The sequence below is a fragment of the Zea mays genome, chromosome 7 (genome assembly GCF_902167145.1).
Source record: "Zea mays cultivar B73 chromosome 7, Zm-B73-REFERENCE-NAM-5.0, whole genome shotgun sequence".
NCBI lineage: Eukaryota > Viridiplantae > Streptophyta > Magnoliopsida > Poales > Poaceae > Zea > Zea mays.
Window position 1 is genome coordinate 80,478,757 of NC_050102.1, and position 15,153 is coordinate 80,493,909.

At 43.0% G+C, this 15,153-nt stretch overlaps 1 long non-coding RNA gene across 2 annotated transcripts; it reads left to right on the plus strand.

Annotated features, from left to right (window-relative positions):
• The first annotated feature begins 703 nt into the window (after positions 1 to 703).
• LOC103632497 (uncharacterized) lies at positions 704 to 3,421 on the plus strand. 2 transcript variants are annotated; one of them, XR_555963.3, is made up of 5 exons: positions 709 to 1,125; positions 1,536 to 1,595; positions 1,770 to 1,820; positions 2,779 to 2,842; positions 3,179 to 3,421. It is a non-coding gene; the product is annotated as an uncharacterized lncRNA (long non-coding RNA). The 2 variants fall into 2 exon arrangements; XR_555965.3 differs by lacking the exon at positions 2,779 to 2,842 and having other exon boundaries at positions 704 to 1,125.
• The last annotated feature ends 11,732 nt before the right edge of the window (positions 3,422 to 15,153 follow it).

The following is a 15,153-nucleotide window of genomic DNA, read 5'->3' on the forward strand; positions in this document are numbered from 1 at the left end:
TAAAAAGCTATTGCCCATGTTAGCTCGCGTGACCCACCATTAAAGGCAGGTCCTATTGCCATATAAGCTCTTATGTTTAACAAGTTATCACACATGGCAATATGGTTACTAGATCATGATTTTTCATTTTAAATCTACTATACAAAGCACCATTTTTTCATCTTATCTGTACTATATACAGGCACTTTGCTAAACTCCTATAAAACACCAGTTTCTATGTTTTTATGGTTTCCACTGTCATCGAGTTTCGTAAAAAAAACTCCTCAATGTTCCTTCAACCAAACCATGGTCTTACACCTCCCTCTAGACCTCCTCATTATGCCTCCTGAACTTGGAAAAAGCCCCTTGCCTACGTGCTCCATCGCTTTCTCTGCCCTCGCCTCAACCATTATGTCTTGTTGGGCGTCCGTCTGTCCCCTAGCTCTGTCGTCACGCCCCTAGCGAGAGCACTGTGCCGGCCTACTTCGCGCCCATCGCCGACTGTCTCGACGTGTTGCTATACCTTGGCCCCTTCGTCGATTGGCTTAACATCGCCCCACACGACAGTGTCTAGACGCTTGTCAAGTTCCTCGGTAAGGGGTGGACCTACCATATAAGATATCGGTATTCAAATAAATATCTAAGTTTTTTTTAAAAATGAACACATAAATAAAAATATGTGCATATATAAAATAAAAAGAACATGTTCACTACCTTACTAGTCGTGCAGCCCAGCAGCACACCAATCTTTCTCATGGACGCACGGACATGCCTGCTTTCTCGGGCGTGCTAGGCGCTATCCCTCCTGAGCCGCCACAACCACCGCCTGCTAGCGCAGCCAGCAAGCCGCTTGCCACGCGCGCGACGTCGTGTTTGGCCCCCACCGCCGTTCGGCCGCCTTCCCCGCCGCCGGTCCGCCTACTCTTCTTCGCTAGACTGCTCCCCTTCTCCATTGATCACTTGCTCCACTACACGCAAGACGCAACCGTGCATGCGGCCTGCTAGTGCCTAGCTTCCTCCCCCTCTCTATGCGCGCCACTCCAGGCGTCGAGCTCGCCTCTGCGGGACCGTAGCCCCCACCCCTCATTGGCTCTCTGCGCGAGCGTGATCGCGCTTCCGCATCCCATGTTCAATGGAGCCCTAAAGGTAATGCAAATCCATTCACATTCCATTATGGGTTTCCACACAACCGATCTATATATTAGACAAAACACAAAATCGATTTAGTATTCTCTATTCCAAGTTCTGGCTACCGATGCTGGAGGATTTGGAATGGCGCTGTTTGATTAGAAGACAAGCGTCCTGACAAGTGGGTACCTATATCCTGTATGGACCATTTTCTGGTAGCAGTTTGTTTCGCATCTCCATTTATTTCTCAATTTGGAGACTGGAGAGAGAACAACAGAGAGAAACTGATGTTGAGGAGAACCATAAAAGTAATTGGTTAGGCTTGAGAGGAGGAATTTGGCAAACAGGGACTATATTTTGGAGAGCGATTTTGGTTCTTATTTGAAATTCTTATGTTGCGTCAATACACTGATAATTTCCAATGTCAGGTTGTGCTTCTACGAAGATCCAAAATTCCTTGGACCAAAAGCTTCAGCTTCCAATAGTTGGTATGCTCTACTCATATATCATGGTCAATGCAGATGATTTATTAACTCATTAGGTGCTGAAGAACTGACTGAATTGTGTACAAAGGTTGCAGACCTGGGCATTGTGCATCTTCGTAAGTGCTAGGATACATAGTATGTAAGGTTTAACTCTATCTTATTCCCTCCCTTTTGTAGTTAAGGGCCTTGTACTGCGAACTCTGGACAAAGTTTCATGCTGCTACAAAGGTGTGGTTCACTGACTTCAAAGAGAATAAGCTAACTGTTTCCAACTTTGTAGTCACACTTTTTACTTTTCTAGGCTTTACACCTAGCCTCAAAGGCAGAGGTGTGGACACATATTTAATATTGTCCATGTTTTGTTCAGGTTTATAGCGCACTTGGGCATGGCTTATGCCATCACATTTTTTGCCTGTTATCTACTATTGAAGGAGTATGAAAGTATTTCTAACATGAGGCTGCACTTTCTAGCTTCAGAGAAACACCAACTAGACCAGTTCACCGTTGTTCTTTTGCTACTATGTTCCTGTTTATTATAGCAGGTTTGGATCCATATGTTTACTTTATTTGAATTGATGGGATAGAGCAGTATGGAATGATTTTTGCATCATTTGTTAAGTGAGCAGGCTATGTGCTGTGCTTAATGATTTGGTGTAAATTGATTTCTTCCTAATCCTAGCTGCACTAAAATATGTTGCTTTGGAGTGTGGCCATGCGTGCGATTTAATTGCTCGCTTGCGCTTTTAATTTATATTTTCCAATTTATGACATGCTAAGTTAAATCATGTGACTTGTCCGGACTTATAAAATTACTACATGTTTTTAATAAATGTGTCAAGTAAATATTATTGGTTTTTGCACCTCATGCACTGACAGATTATGTTCTTGAAAAACAAGATTAATGGGAGTAGAAGTTATAATTAGAAGTTAGAACCATTGGTTGAGTCGCTTTGGGCTTGTGTGTTTTACATTCTATGTTTGAAATCTTGTAGAAGAGGAAAAATGGTCAGTGAGCACCCATATCTACTATATTAAAATATGACACAGCCATTACCATTCCACTATATTCAAATTTCTAAGCTTCTATTTGATCAGTGAGCACCCATATCTACTATATCGCCATGCTTCTTCGATTTAAGCACTTTTTTTTACTGAAACCTGATCTGCTCCCGTTTGTTTCATGTAGTGCTCTGCATACCTCGTGAGTGTTTAATCAATCTCGGTGCTGATTTGTTAGTTGTCTTTGAGAGGTATATATGGTTGGATCTGTGTTTTTTTGTGTTAGAATAGATAAAAGTGCTGGTATATCATGGCCATAAGAACGATTGTTTTAGTTAGTGGAATTAGAACAAATTGGTTGGATCTTTTACTGCTTGATCAGATGCAGATGAATATGTGGGTTTTTTAATTAATAGCAAAAAATTTCTTACTGTTTGATCAGATGAATATGTGGGTATTACAACTAAAAGGAGAAAAATCTCACCCGAGTTGTTACTTGGCTGTTTTTTTAAATTAATGTGGAGAACTAAACAATAATATTGATGACATGTTGGCACTGAAATCTTACCTATGTTTATCTCTTCTAGGGAGTTGCCGAGCTTTCTCAACAATAGCGATCGTGGAAGGCGTCAACCAGATTGTGGATGTTGAAACTATTCTATCTACTTTTGGATCTAAGTTATAGGATATTTAAACATTTTTAATGTTTGATACCTGGATGCTTTATGCTTTAGTTATATGTGGATGCTAGAAAAAGTTGTGTACACATGTTTTTGACAAAATTGTACACACGATTTGGATTGCATTCAATTGAATGATCGTTTTATTAACTGACGGTGAATTAAATACGTTATAAACAATTTCTATGTTGTTTGATTCTATAACAAATATATGTGTCACACGAAAATATTCGTTATAATTTGCTTGACATGTGAGCTGCCACGTGACGAATTTAATCGTCATAATTTTTTTGCCACGTCAGCTGCCATGTCAGCCTATTTATCACGAACATATTCGTCTGCCACGTGGCAATAGTCCAATGCTACACTCTATGACATTTTTGGACCTTGTTTATGACGATTTATAGCGTCACAAATTTTATGACGAATATATTTTCTGTCACTATATTTTATGACATTTTTTGTCTTTCGTCACAAAAGGTCTTTTAACACGCACCTTCTGTGACGATGACCTTTTCGTCACACAGTCGTCACCACATGAAATACTATGACAAAAATACCCTGAGTTGTGACGTAATGAGAATGTCATAGAAGGTCATATATGTTGTAGTGCCAGTCGGGGTCAGTGAGGCATTGTACGCCAAGGCGGTGAGCCCTGATCTGCTGACGGGGAATCGATGGGGACGGTTGATGTGTGTGGGGACGGAGTGCCCCTGCATGTCGTGTGTTTAGGTTTACCTTGCAAGGATAAAAACTCGATTCGAATCGTCTGCTTCTCGCAGCTAATGAGACTGCTTGATCCATTGTACTACATTGAGTAATAAGTGGAAGTATGATGAGTTGAGATAAGATGTTGACTGTTAATGATGCTTGCTACCATGTATGAGTAGATAGTCCACTTTTAGCCTTAAGAGAGTCACACTTAACTTTGATTAAGTTAAAATCTTGATTTAGAAACTCAGCTAGTGCTTTTGGCAACCAAACCCCACAGCCAAACAGCTGCATGTCTAGAGGTAGAGGAGTAGACTCCTCACACCGGGTAAGTCTAGCTGAGTATTAGTATACTCAGCCTTGCTTGTGGCATAATTTTTTACAGGTTCTCTGGAGGAGATGGTTGCTGGGATTACTTGGCCGACCACCCTGCCACCGGGTTGGACTGTCGAGTGGGATCCTGCCTCGGCTGAGGAGGAGCATGAGGAGTGATGGGGCAGGCTTCCCCATCTCTCCGTTTATTTACCGTTAGTTTTATTCCGCTGCACTTCGAACAATGATGGATACTTTTGCAAAAACTCCGATGATGATGATGGTGATGTAATAATTTAACATTATGGCATGTATGGTTTTATGCTTTATTGTATTTGCTCTGTGACTCACCTTCGAGTGAGATTGTGGTACTTGATCCTGTCAGTGGCCGTGTCGGACTAGATCCGAGGGATTGACGGGTTATTCCCATTTAAGTGTGGTCTAGCCTCTAAGGCGGGACTTGGACACTTAAGTTGGAATAATTCGGGCAGTTCCGCCACAGGAAATTTTGCTTTTGATGATGCTTCTCCTCTGTCAGCAGAACTGCAGGCTACCCTATGGCCCCCATTATACAAGCCACCCTAGCTCCCTATGTATGATGGGCACTTAGACCCGAAGCAGTTTCTAATGAGCTACAAAGGAACCATATCTTCGTATGGTGGCAACACAACAGTCATGGCGAAATCCTTCGTCATGGCAGTCAAAAATGTCACACAAACTTGGTACTCTTCTCTCCGGCCAGGAACAATCACATCATGGCAGAAGCTGAAGGACATGCTGATCACCAGTTTTCAAGGATTTTAGACGAAGCCGATCACTGCTCAGGCTTTGTTCCAGTGCACGCAAGACCACGAAGAATACCTCAAGGCGTATGTTCGAAGGTTCTTGCGTCTGAGAGCACAAGCGCCCACAGTGCCCAATGAAATTTTCATTGAGGCCATGATCAAAGGGCTTCGGCCAGGACCTACGGCTCAATATTTTGCCAGGAAATCCCCCAGACCCTGGAGAAGCTCCTTCATAAGATGGATGAATACATCCGGGTTGATAATGATTTCCGCCAGAGAAGGGAAGAAGCTTACAGGTTTTCTGAAATGACTAGGGGCTTCGGAGGAAGAATCCACCCTAGGCATGTCAGATCAATCCATAACTCCAGCCAAAGTGATGCAGAGGAAGCTAGCTTCAAAGGACACAACATAGCTCTCAATCCTCAGGGCAACAACAAAGTTCTTTCGGGCCACCAACCCCAAGGGGCAGAGGCGGCAAGGGCTTCGGAGGAAGGTACGGGGATCAGCCTAGAAAATTTTATTGCTTATTCTGTGGCGAAGACAATGGCCACACTACAAGAACATGTCAGGTCACCATTCAGAAGCAAAAGGAGATTGCCGAAGCTGAGGCACGACAGAATCAGCAGAAGCAGGTTCTACATACTGCTTCATGCTACTCTCCATACGTACCAGAATACGTAGGTAATCAACAACCTGCGACTTCTGCTGCTTCGGCAAGTCATTCTCAAGCTTCCTGGGCCCAGCTCCCGTTACCACCACCATTACCACCTATTCACACTCGAAGCCAGCAGCCAGAAGGGCACACACACGCACAGCAGCAGCGTGATTTTCGGGAGGAATCCGAAGCTCGTACAGTCAATAGTACTGTGCCGGAATCGAAGCATATCTATTGAATAATATCCTACTCTTAATGTACCTTTATATTTTATGCCATTTTATTTTTTGTATGAGAAACAAGCAATGAAGGACTAAATTTCTATTTCTTATAATAATTGTGCTTGCATCAATGAGTAAAATATGCCTTCCTCATAGTCTTCTAAAGCTCAAAAGTCGTTCTTAAGGGAATGCAGAGCCAAAAGTTAAGTTCCGAAGCTGCAAAAAGTCGTTCTTAAGGGAGCGCAACATAAGTTTTTTGCTCAAAAGTCGTTCCTAAGGGAATGCAGAGCCAAAAATTAAGTTCCGAAGTTGCAAAAAAGTCGTTCCTAAGGGAGCGCAGCGTAAGTTTTCTGCTCAAAAGTCGTTCCTAAGGGAATGCAGAGCCAAATACCACCGAAATATAAGGTGAAGAAGCTCAAAAGTCGTTCATAAGGGGATGCAGAGCTTAAATGCCACCGAAATAGAAGGTGAAGAAGCTCAAAAGTCGTTCCTAAGAGGATGCAGAGCTTAAAAGACTTAAAAGACGTTCCTAAGGGGATGCAGAGTCTTGTGTTCTAGTGTGGGCGCGTGTGTGTGTCTTCGGCATCACCATCATTTTGCATCATATCATCATATTATTCCGCATAACATTACATCTTACATCATATCGCATCAACAGCAAAAAAGACTGAATCCGAAGCAAATCCTCGACAATACTTTGTTAAAAGAAAATGTGCGGAGGCACGAAGCGAACTTCGGGAAATACGTTTTTATCGGACTTGCCAAAGAAGGGGCCTCTTTCTTTACGAAGCATGAAAAGAAGGGAAGGTGTTTTTTCGCCGAAGGCTCAAAAACGGTATGTGCGTAAATTTCATGCATCGTAAAGAAACATGTTACAGTAATTTACATGTCTGATTAATTGTTCTATACACCAAATATTACATAGTGTCATTACAATAAGGTCTAATCTTCCCTAAGTATTTTTTTCCGTGGCTTCGTTCAATACCTTGTCGACGACTTCATCGACAATGGAGTTAGCAACGCTTATTACATCCAGTGCTTCCTTCATGTTCGGATCAGCCAGGGGGTTGTATGGCTCCGGCAACGGTGACAGTTCAGCTGCAGTAGGCAAACTATTAGTTCGAATCCATAAAGTAAGTATCGAAGCTAAAATTCAAAAACAATACCTATGCGCCTTTCTCGTTCAGCAGCTTCTTCAACTTGCCTAGCTTCTTCTCGGACGTCATGGGTGTCTTTTTCATTCTTCTTTATAATTTTGTTGGCTAATTCTCGGCCACCGTTCACCCAGACATCAGAATAAAATTTTCAGCCCACCAAAGTAGCTTCGGCTGAAGGGTCTTTTGTGTCGTCTATGGAGAAGGTGGCTTCGGCCTGGGCTGTAGTTTTAACGTGATCGCATCCAGCCTTCTCCAGAATAGCCGCAATTCCTCGAGCGCCGGAGAAAGCACAGATATACCCACGATCGCTTAGGATCTCCTCGAAAGCTTCGGCTTCCTCGCTTATTGTTGGGGACTTGTTCTCAAATGCTATGAATTAAGAACAAGGCAACATAAAATGTTAAATATCGGTGCCCTTCGTCCATTGAAGCATTATTTCCCCAAGGATGTACTTCGGACGAAGGTTATAATGGCAGAACTACGAAGGTTATACCTTCATAATTGAACTCACAAAGATAATATAAAATAACGTAAGACATAAAGCATTAAAGACAAGTAAATTGGAGATAAATAGCGTCATTTATATATTATATAAATTTAAGATGTTCAAACATAATATTTAGACACATTTATACCTCTGCCTTGACAAAGAATAATTTCCGAGTGATGCGATTACAATTGCAGAAATGCGTGAACAGTAAAGGAATACTGTTCACTATTTATAGGCACAAGACACAGCCCGTGCGGAATTACAATCGTACCACTCATAAAAGTTTACAACAATGACTCAGACTCTTATGGACTAAAAGGTCATTCTATCTTTAAGTCGGTTTGTAATTCCGAAGCTTCACGAAATGGCACTTTCGACATCACGTACGAGCAGCTTCAGCCGAAGCTGTTTCTTTCTGCAGGACCTTCGGCGACGAAGCAAGGTCCCAACAGTAGCCCCTTTGCGGTGCTAGATCGTTTTTCGTAACGAGCTTGATCCGTGAAAAAAGTCTCTTAGGCTTCAGGAAGCCGATGGTCCGAAAAACACCTTCCCTGAGCTCGTTGTCGAGAAACGATACAGTTTCTGAGCGTAGAGCGGTCCCACAGTGCAGGTTCACTATTTGGTTTTTGCAGTCCACCGCGCAGCGGGTGCGAGCAACTGTTTGCCTGGTGTAAAAATCCTGACGATTCACCTTCTTACCTGCAGCACTATATAAACAGACAGGTAGGTGTGAAGTTACCACAGCATTCATTGCTATTGCACTGTTTTGCTGTCAAAAATTTTAACCATAGCCGAAGCTTGACTCTCGCATTCAAACGAAGCTCCTATTTGGCGTTTGCTTTGTCAGAAGGAGAGCTTCGGAAGAAAAGGTTATTAATTTCCAAGAAATATTTCAAGAAATTCAAAATTAAATGGCCAGAGTGCGCTCTACTGCTAGAGTTGAGCGTGAGGGAGATGACGCCGAAGGTGTGGAGACTGTTCCTATCTCGGAAGCAATGCAGCGATCTGGATTGGTGACATCGGAAGAAGTTCCCGCTGCCGAAGCAGAACAAGCCGCTGCCGAAGCAGAACAAGGAGATATTGAGGAGGCTGATTCTCACGGTGATTACAATATCACAGTACCGAGCAAGCCTAGCCATCTAGACTTCGGAAAGTCGACTATCTCCAAGGCTGATTTTCCCAAGATGGTGAAGTCGGGCTACTTCAGTGAAGATGAGAAAAAGCTGATTCGCTTCGGTGGAGAGGAAACTACCCCGAAGCCAGAGAAGGATGAAATAGTGATTTTCAAGAGTTTTCTTAAAGCTGGCTTGAGATTTCCCTTGAATAGGATGATTGCTGATGTGCTACAAAAGTTTGGGATCTATTTTCACCAACTGACTCCTAATGCCATTGTTAGGCTTAGTGTTTATATCTGGGCTCTCCGAAGCCAGGCGGTGGAGGCATTTGCCGAAGGTTTCTACCGGGTACACGAGCTACATTACCAAACCAAGGCCAGAGAGGATGGGTTACACGAAAATTTTGGTTGTTATAATTTTGCCTATCGGAAAACCACAAAATTTCCTGTGATCAGCTACCGAAGCAAGTGGCCGGCAGGCTGGAAATCAGAATGGTTCTACGTCAAAGTTGACGATGACAAGGAAAAGCTGGTACAGAGTCCACTTGAACTGATCTTCGGAGAAATCAGACCCCGATGCAATATGACAGCAGAAGGTCCAACCTGGATCGCGCTGGCTGAATTCAGGACTATTGCAGAGCACATTGGCACTAGAGATTTAGTGCAGGAATTTCTGGCCTTCAGAGTATTTCCAACTATGAAGGAGTGGACTATGCCGAAGCTTACAGGGGAGAAGAAAAAGGGGGAGCTTGTCCGACTACCCTACCATTATAAGTTCAAGAAATATTTTAAGGCACCCTGCCAAGAATGGCTCAATACAATCGAAATAATGAGTACTGAAGTTCTTGGAAATTACTCTAAAAAGAGGACCAATTGATGACAGCAGCCTTCGGCACCCGGCCGAACGAAGGCTAAACAGAGTACTTGATGCTATAGGCTTCGAATATCCTGACTATGGGCGACTGGGCGGAGATGTTGGTGGTCCGAAGAGAAAAAGAATTGCCAGCGATGTTGACGAAGAGAGCACCAAAGTAGCCAAAAAGAAAAAGGAGATTTCTGAAAAACTAAGTCCTGAAAAGTTGAGCCCTGAGTCGAAGGTGGCTGCTGCAAGAAAGAGAAAAACTGCATCTCCAGAACCAAAAACGTTGGTTCGAGAAGAAGATACTCCTGCAACGCCTTCTGCTGCCGATGTAGAAGAGATTATGAAGGTAATGACTGAACCCTTGCCTGTCAAGCTAAGTCCGCTGGCGCCGGAACTGACGAAGTTTTTTCAGAAGGACAAAGCAGCTTCGGCAGAAGAAGGTCCTGCACTGCCGAAAAAGCGAAGAATTATTCAGATAGCAGATGTGATTCATCAGACGCCGCCACCGGCGACAGTGTCAAAAGTTGCTTTTGTCGAGACCGCCGAAGCCAAAGGCGCCGCAGCCGAAGCCACCAGAGTGGAAGCCCCCGAAGCTGAAACCGGCGCAGCCGAAGCTACCGGGGCCGAAACCGAGGCCACAGAAGATCCGAACCTGGAAGACACACTTGAAGTTATTGATAATATACTCCTGAAAATGGCTGAGGAAGAAGCTGCTGTGGCTGCAGCGAGCACAGCTACTGAAAAGGGGGAAAAGCAAGTTGAAGACATTTTGGAAGAAAGAGATTTTAACTTTCAAGATTTACTTGGGCAAGAATTGACAGATGCTGAAAAAGAAGAGCTTAAAAAATATGCCATATCCTGCGGATATAAGCCAGGGGCTACACTGTTTGGTGGGGTTAACGAAGGAAAGCTGAGATGCCTTCGAAACCGCAGCGAAGCTAAAATTGTTAGAACCCTCTCCAAAAACATTGGCCTACCGAAGCTAGAAGCGGACCTCTGCCTCTACCAACGACACCATATCGCCGGAAGCTTACTTTATGCTAATTTTAAGGTAACAAATATTGTTGCTATTTTATTATTATTATTATTTAGGTTGTTTTTTCACGAAGATTGTTTTGACAGAGCATATTGTTAAGTAAGGTTCTAAAAATGCAACAAGATCTAGAAGACGAGAAGAACAAAGCCATCATCCAAGATTTGGCTGAAAAAGTTGAAAATTACGAAGCTGATCTGAAAAAGAAGGACTTCACCATCCAAGACCTTGAAATCATGGTTAAAGAGCACGAAGGTGCATTAGAAAAGAAAGACTTTGTTATTCAGTCTATAGAAGGCTCCTTGGCTGAAGTCCAAGCAGAGAACGATAGCTTAAAGAATGAATTGCTGAAACAATCAGAAAAATTTGAGCAAGAAAAGAAACACCTTGAAGCAAGCCTTAAAACTGAGATGGATAAAAATTCAAATTTGCAAAAATCTTTGAAGGAACTTCAAGGGAAATGCCTAAGCTTCGGCAGCCGATGCGTGCAGCGGCTGAAGGATGTGTTTCATTCTATCGGAGCCAGCTCTGAAAAATTTACACCTTCAGCTGAAAATCTGCCTAGCACATTAGAATATATTGAAGGCGAGGTTGATCCTCTTGACGAAGTTATTGGTGGGCATGCCGACTTCTGTGCCCTGGTAGCTTCTCGGGGCACAGCTACCGCTTTTCTGAAGGCTGGCTGTACGCATGGAAATATTGTGAATAGACCAAACTTCAGCTTATCAGCATCAGATCTAATAGATATCCCAAGCCTGGCCCGAAGCATTGGAAATAGATTCATGACCCAGATCTGGGTAAGTGGCGGGCGAAAAATGGCGGGTGACGAAGCTCGAAGTCATCTTAAGCCGGTAAGAAACTTATATTTGTTACTTTTACCTTCTCCTTGAAATTTGCACCTTTCTTATTCTGTTGTTTGATATACGCAGGATGACGAAGCTGAAGAATGACGAAGCTGAAGTTTGACGAAGCCTAGCCTGAAGCTTGATAGTTGCTTACAATATATTTTCCTGCAAAAATTCTGGAGAAACTTTTGTAATATAGTTATGGAACAACTCATGTAAATTTGTACATACCTTGTAATATATTTTGTTTCCACTATCTGTGTACAATCTGCTTTGCTGTGGACGAAACTTCTCTTTTGAGCCGAACGCGAAAAACACCTTCCCTTCTTTTCATACACAACGAAGCATAAAAATTTTTCCTTCGAAGTTTTTCCTCATTGCTGAAGCACCTGTCTTTTTTGTGTGGTGTGATGATGATTCTATATTATGTCTAAATGAATGTTTATGAATGCAAATGACATGATGAAATGTATTGTGCAAATGAATATTGGGACACATGTTCAAAAACCATAATCGCAGCCCTTCATCCCCTTAGGATTGATTCAAATCTTTTTGCCGTTTACTTTTAGGCTTCACCGTTTACTTTTCGGTGTATCAGCGTTGACTTTTCGCTGTAAGCCTCCCTTGGGAGCTTCTTCGCCTTTTACTTTCAGCGGAATCAGCGTTTATTTTTCGCTGTAAGCCTCGCTTAGGAGCTTCTTCGCCTTTTACTTTCAGCGGAATCAGCGTTTATTTTTTGCTGTAAGCTCTGCATTCCCTTAGGAACGACTTTTGAGCTTCTCCTTGTTTCCTTTTCTTTTTTCCTTTGCATTTACATTTACATTTTTGGGGGATATCACTCTCATAGAATTGAAATAAGGAAAATTACATGTCGTGGCCCCATTAAAAACCTTTCTCCCCCTTTGGAAAGGAAAAGGGTGCCACAAAAAGAATAGAAAAAATTACATAAAGCTAAACATAATATCGCCGAAGCTCATCCGCATTCCATGATCTAGGAATGCCGTTGCCGTCCATATCCTTCAATCTGTAGGAACCGGGTCTTGACGAAGATACTACCAAAAAGGGGCCTTCCCACTTCAGCTGTAATTTGCCTACTGTCTCAGGGTTGGCTACCCTTCGAAGTACCAAGTGTCCTGGTTCAATGTTCTTCAGCTTGACCTTTCTGTCACGCCATTTTATTGTTTCAGCTTGATATTTATTGATGTTTTCCACAGCTTGAAGTTTGATCCCTTCTATAGCATCTTTTTCTACAGAGCAATCAGCTTCGTCTTCGCCTTCTGTCGAAGCTGCTGTTCTTATTGATCCTGCTTTGGCCTCCTCCGGGGTTATTGCTTCGTCACCAAACAATAGTTTGAAGGGCGTAAAACCTGTTGATCTTGACATGGTTGTGTTATGGCTCCACACCACTTTGATTAACTCGTCTGGCCACTTTCCCCTGGGCTGATTGAAGATTGACTTCATTATTCCTGTCATTATGATCCCATTAGCTCTTTCAACAAGTCCATTTGACTCTGGATGTCGGACTGATGCAAAATGGATTTTCGTGCCAATTTGATCACAAAATTCTCTGAAGGCTTTAGAATCAAACTGTGTCCCATTGTCCACAGTAATGGCCTTCGGCACTCCGAAGCGACAAACAATGCTTTGCCAGAAAAACTTTTGAATAGTAAATGAAGTTATTGTGGCTAAGGGCTTTGCCTCAATCCACTTGGAAAAATATTACACTGCCACTACCACATATCTTAAGTTCCCCTGTGCTGGTGGTAATGGGCCTAGCAAATCAAGGCCCCACCTTTGCAACGACCAAGTGGGTTGTATTAATTGCGTTAAAGACGAAGGTTGTTTTTGATCTCTTGCACATTTCTGACAACCTTCGCACTTTTGGACTAAATCCGCTGCATTCGAAGCTGCCTTTGGCCAATAAAATCCTTGACGAAAAACTTTCCCAAGCAAAGGCCTAGATCCAATGTGAGATCCACACAGGCCTACGTGTATTTCCTTCATCAATTCTATGCCTTCGGATCTGGATAAACATTTGAGCAACGGGGAACAGACCCCTCGCTTGTATAGTTCCCCTTCTATTATGACATATGGTCGAGCTCTTGCTTCTATCCTCCTGTTATAAGCTTCGTCATCTGAAAGAAAATTACCCTGTAGGAAAGAGATGATTTCAGTTCTCCAATCTTCACTATAGACATGGGATATGTTAAGAACCGCTCTTTCAAGAAGCTCGACCGAAGGTGCTTTTGTTGTTTCGAAAAATACTTCCGAAGGTAAAGGCAGCCCCTGTGCTGCTGACTTGGCCAATAGATCAGCGTATTCATTTTCTCCACAAGGAATACTCCTAGTTATCCACAAGTGGCCACACTCTATAGGCTATGTGCTCTTGGATTATGTCTCTTGTGCCAATGAAAGCATAGACATTGCTGAAAGCCTTTTGACGCGCTTCGGCATCACTTTCAATCGCCACCCTCGGCCTTCGAAGGCTGAAGCGAGACCAGATGGGGCGCTGGATAATTTCCTTAATGTCATCTCTCTCAATCAGATTATTCTTAACATAAAACCATTCCTCCATCTAGGCCCTGGGCCACCTTTTCTGAAATGTTGGAACCGGGTAGCTTGCATTGGGACGAGCAATGAATCCATAACAACCGAAGTTGTTGTGATACTGTTCTTTGCCGGTGGCCTTTGTTTCATACAATAATTCGTGCATATTGCAAAAACACTTTGCGCTCGGTTCCAGCCCTTGGCTTCTCACAGCCCAAACAAACATCCCCATTCTGATTATAGCTTCGGGGGTAATTTGATGTAGAAAGATCTAAAATATCTTCAGCACTTCAACCACAAATTTGCTCAATGGGAACCGAAGGTCTCCCTTCATAAAGCTCTGGTAAACAACAACTTCATTTTCTTCTAGTGTAGGGGCGGTGCTGTCTCCTTCAACCCTCACAATAGACATGTCACGAAAGTATCTTCCCTTCATGGCGTCAATCTGACTTTGTTTAATGGTCGACTTTCCGAAGATGGTATGGCTTGGCCGCTAGGGCCGATCTTCGGAATCTTCATCTCCACTTTCCACATCAAAGTCATCACTGTCATCAGAATCTTCTGATAAATCCACCATTATCTCCTTTGTGATCTTCTCTGTATTTGTTTTTGCCATAGATTCATAAAACCCAGCAATAAAAGGGTCCACAACCTTCGTCTCCTCGGCCACCTTCGTCACCTTAGACACCTTCTCCTCAGACATTTCTTCAAAACTTCAGTATTTCACGAAGTTCGAAAATCAAGCAAGAGCTGACAGCAAGAGAATTAAAATTTGAGAAAACAGCGCAAGCAATAGAAATGGCGTAGCAAATGCCACTGTTGTGGGTTTCTATGTATACGCCTAGTGCATTGCAACTTGGCATGCCCCATTTGTCATTGACTTTCGCTATTCTAGCGAAGGGAAGGTGTTTTTTCGGACCTTCGGCTTAAGGTCTTCGTTCACGTCGTAGTCTAATACTGCGAGGGGCACTGTTGGGGGCCTTCGTCTTCCGAAGGTCCTCAAAAACACGACTAACATGCTTTCCATGTATAATATATTGTCACGGGAACCTTCGGCCTTGAGATGAAGGTGTGCATGGTATGAAAGGTGCGGTCTGGGAGAAGGATGAACCAGTTCCGAAGCTACGAATGAAGAAGCTTCGGTTTAGCG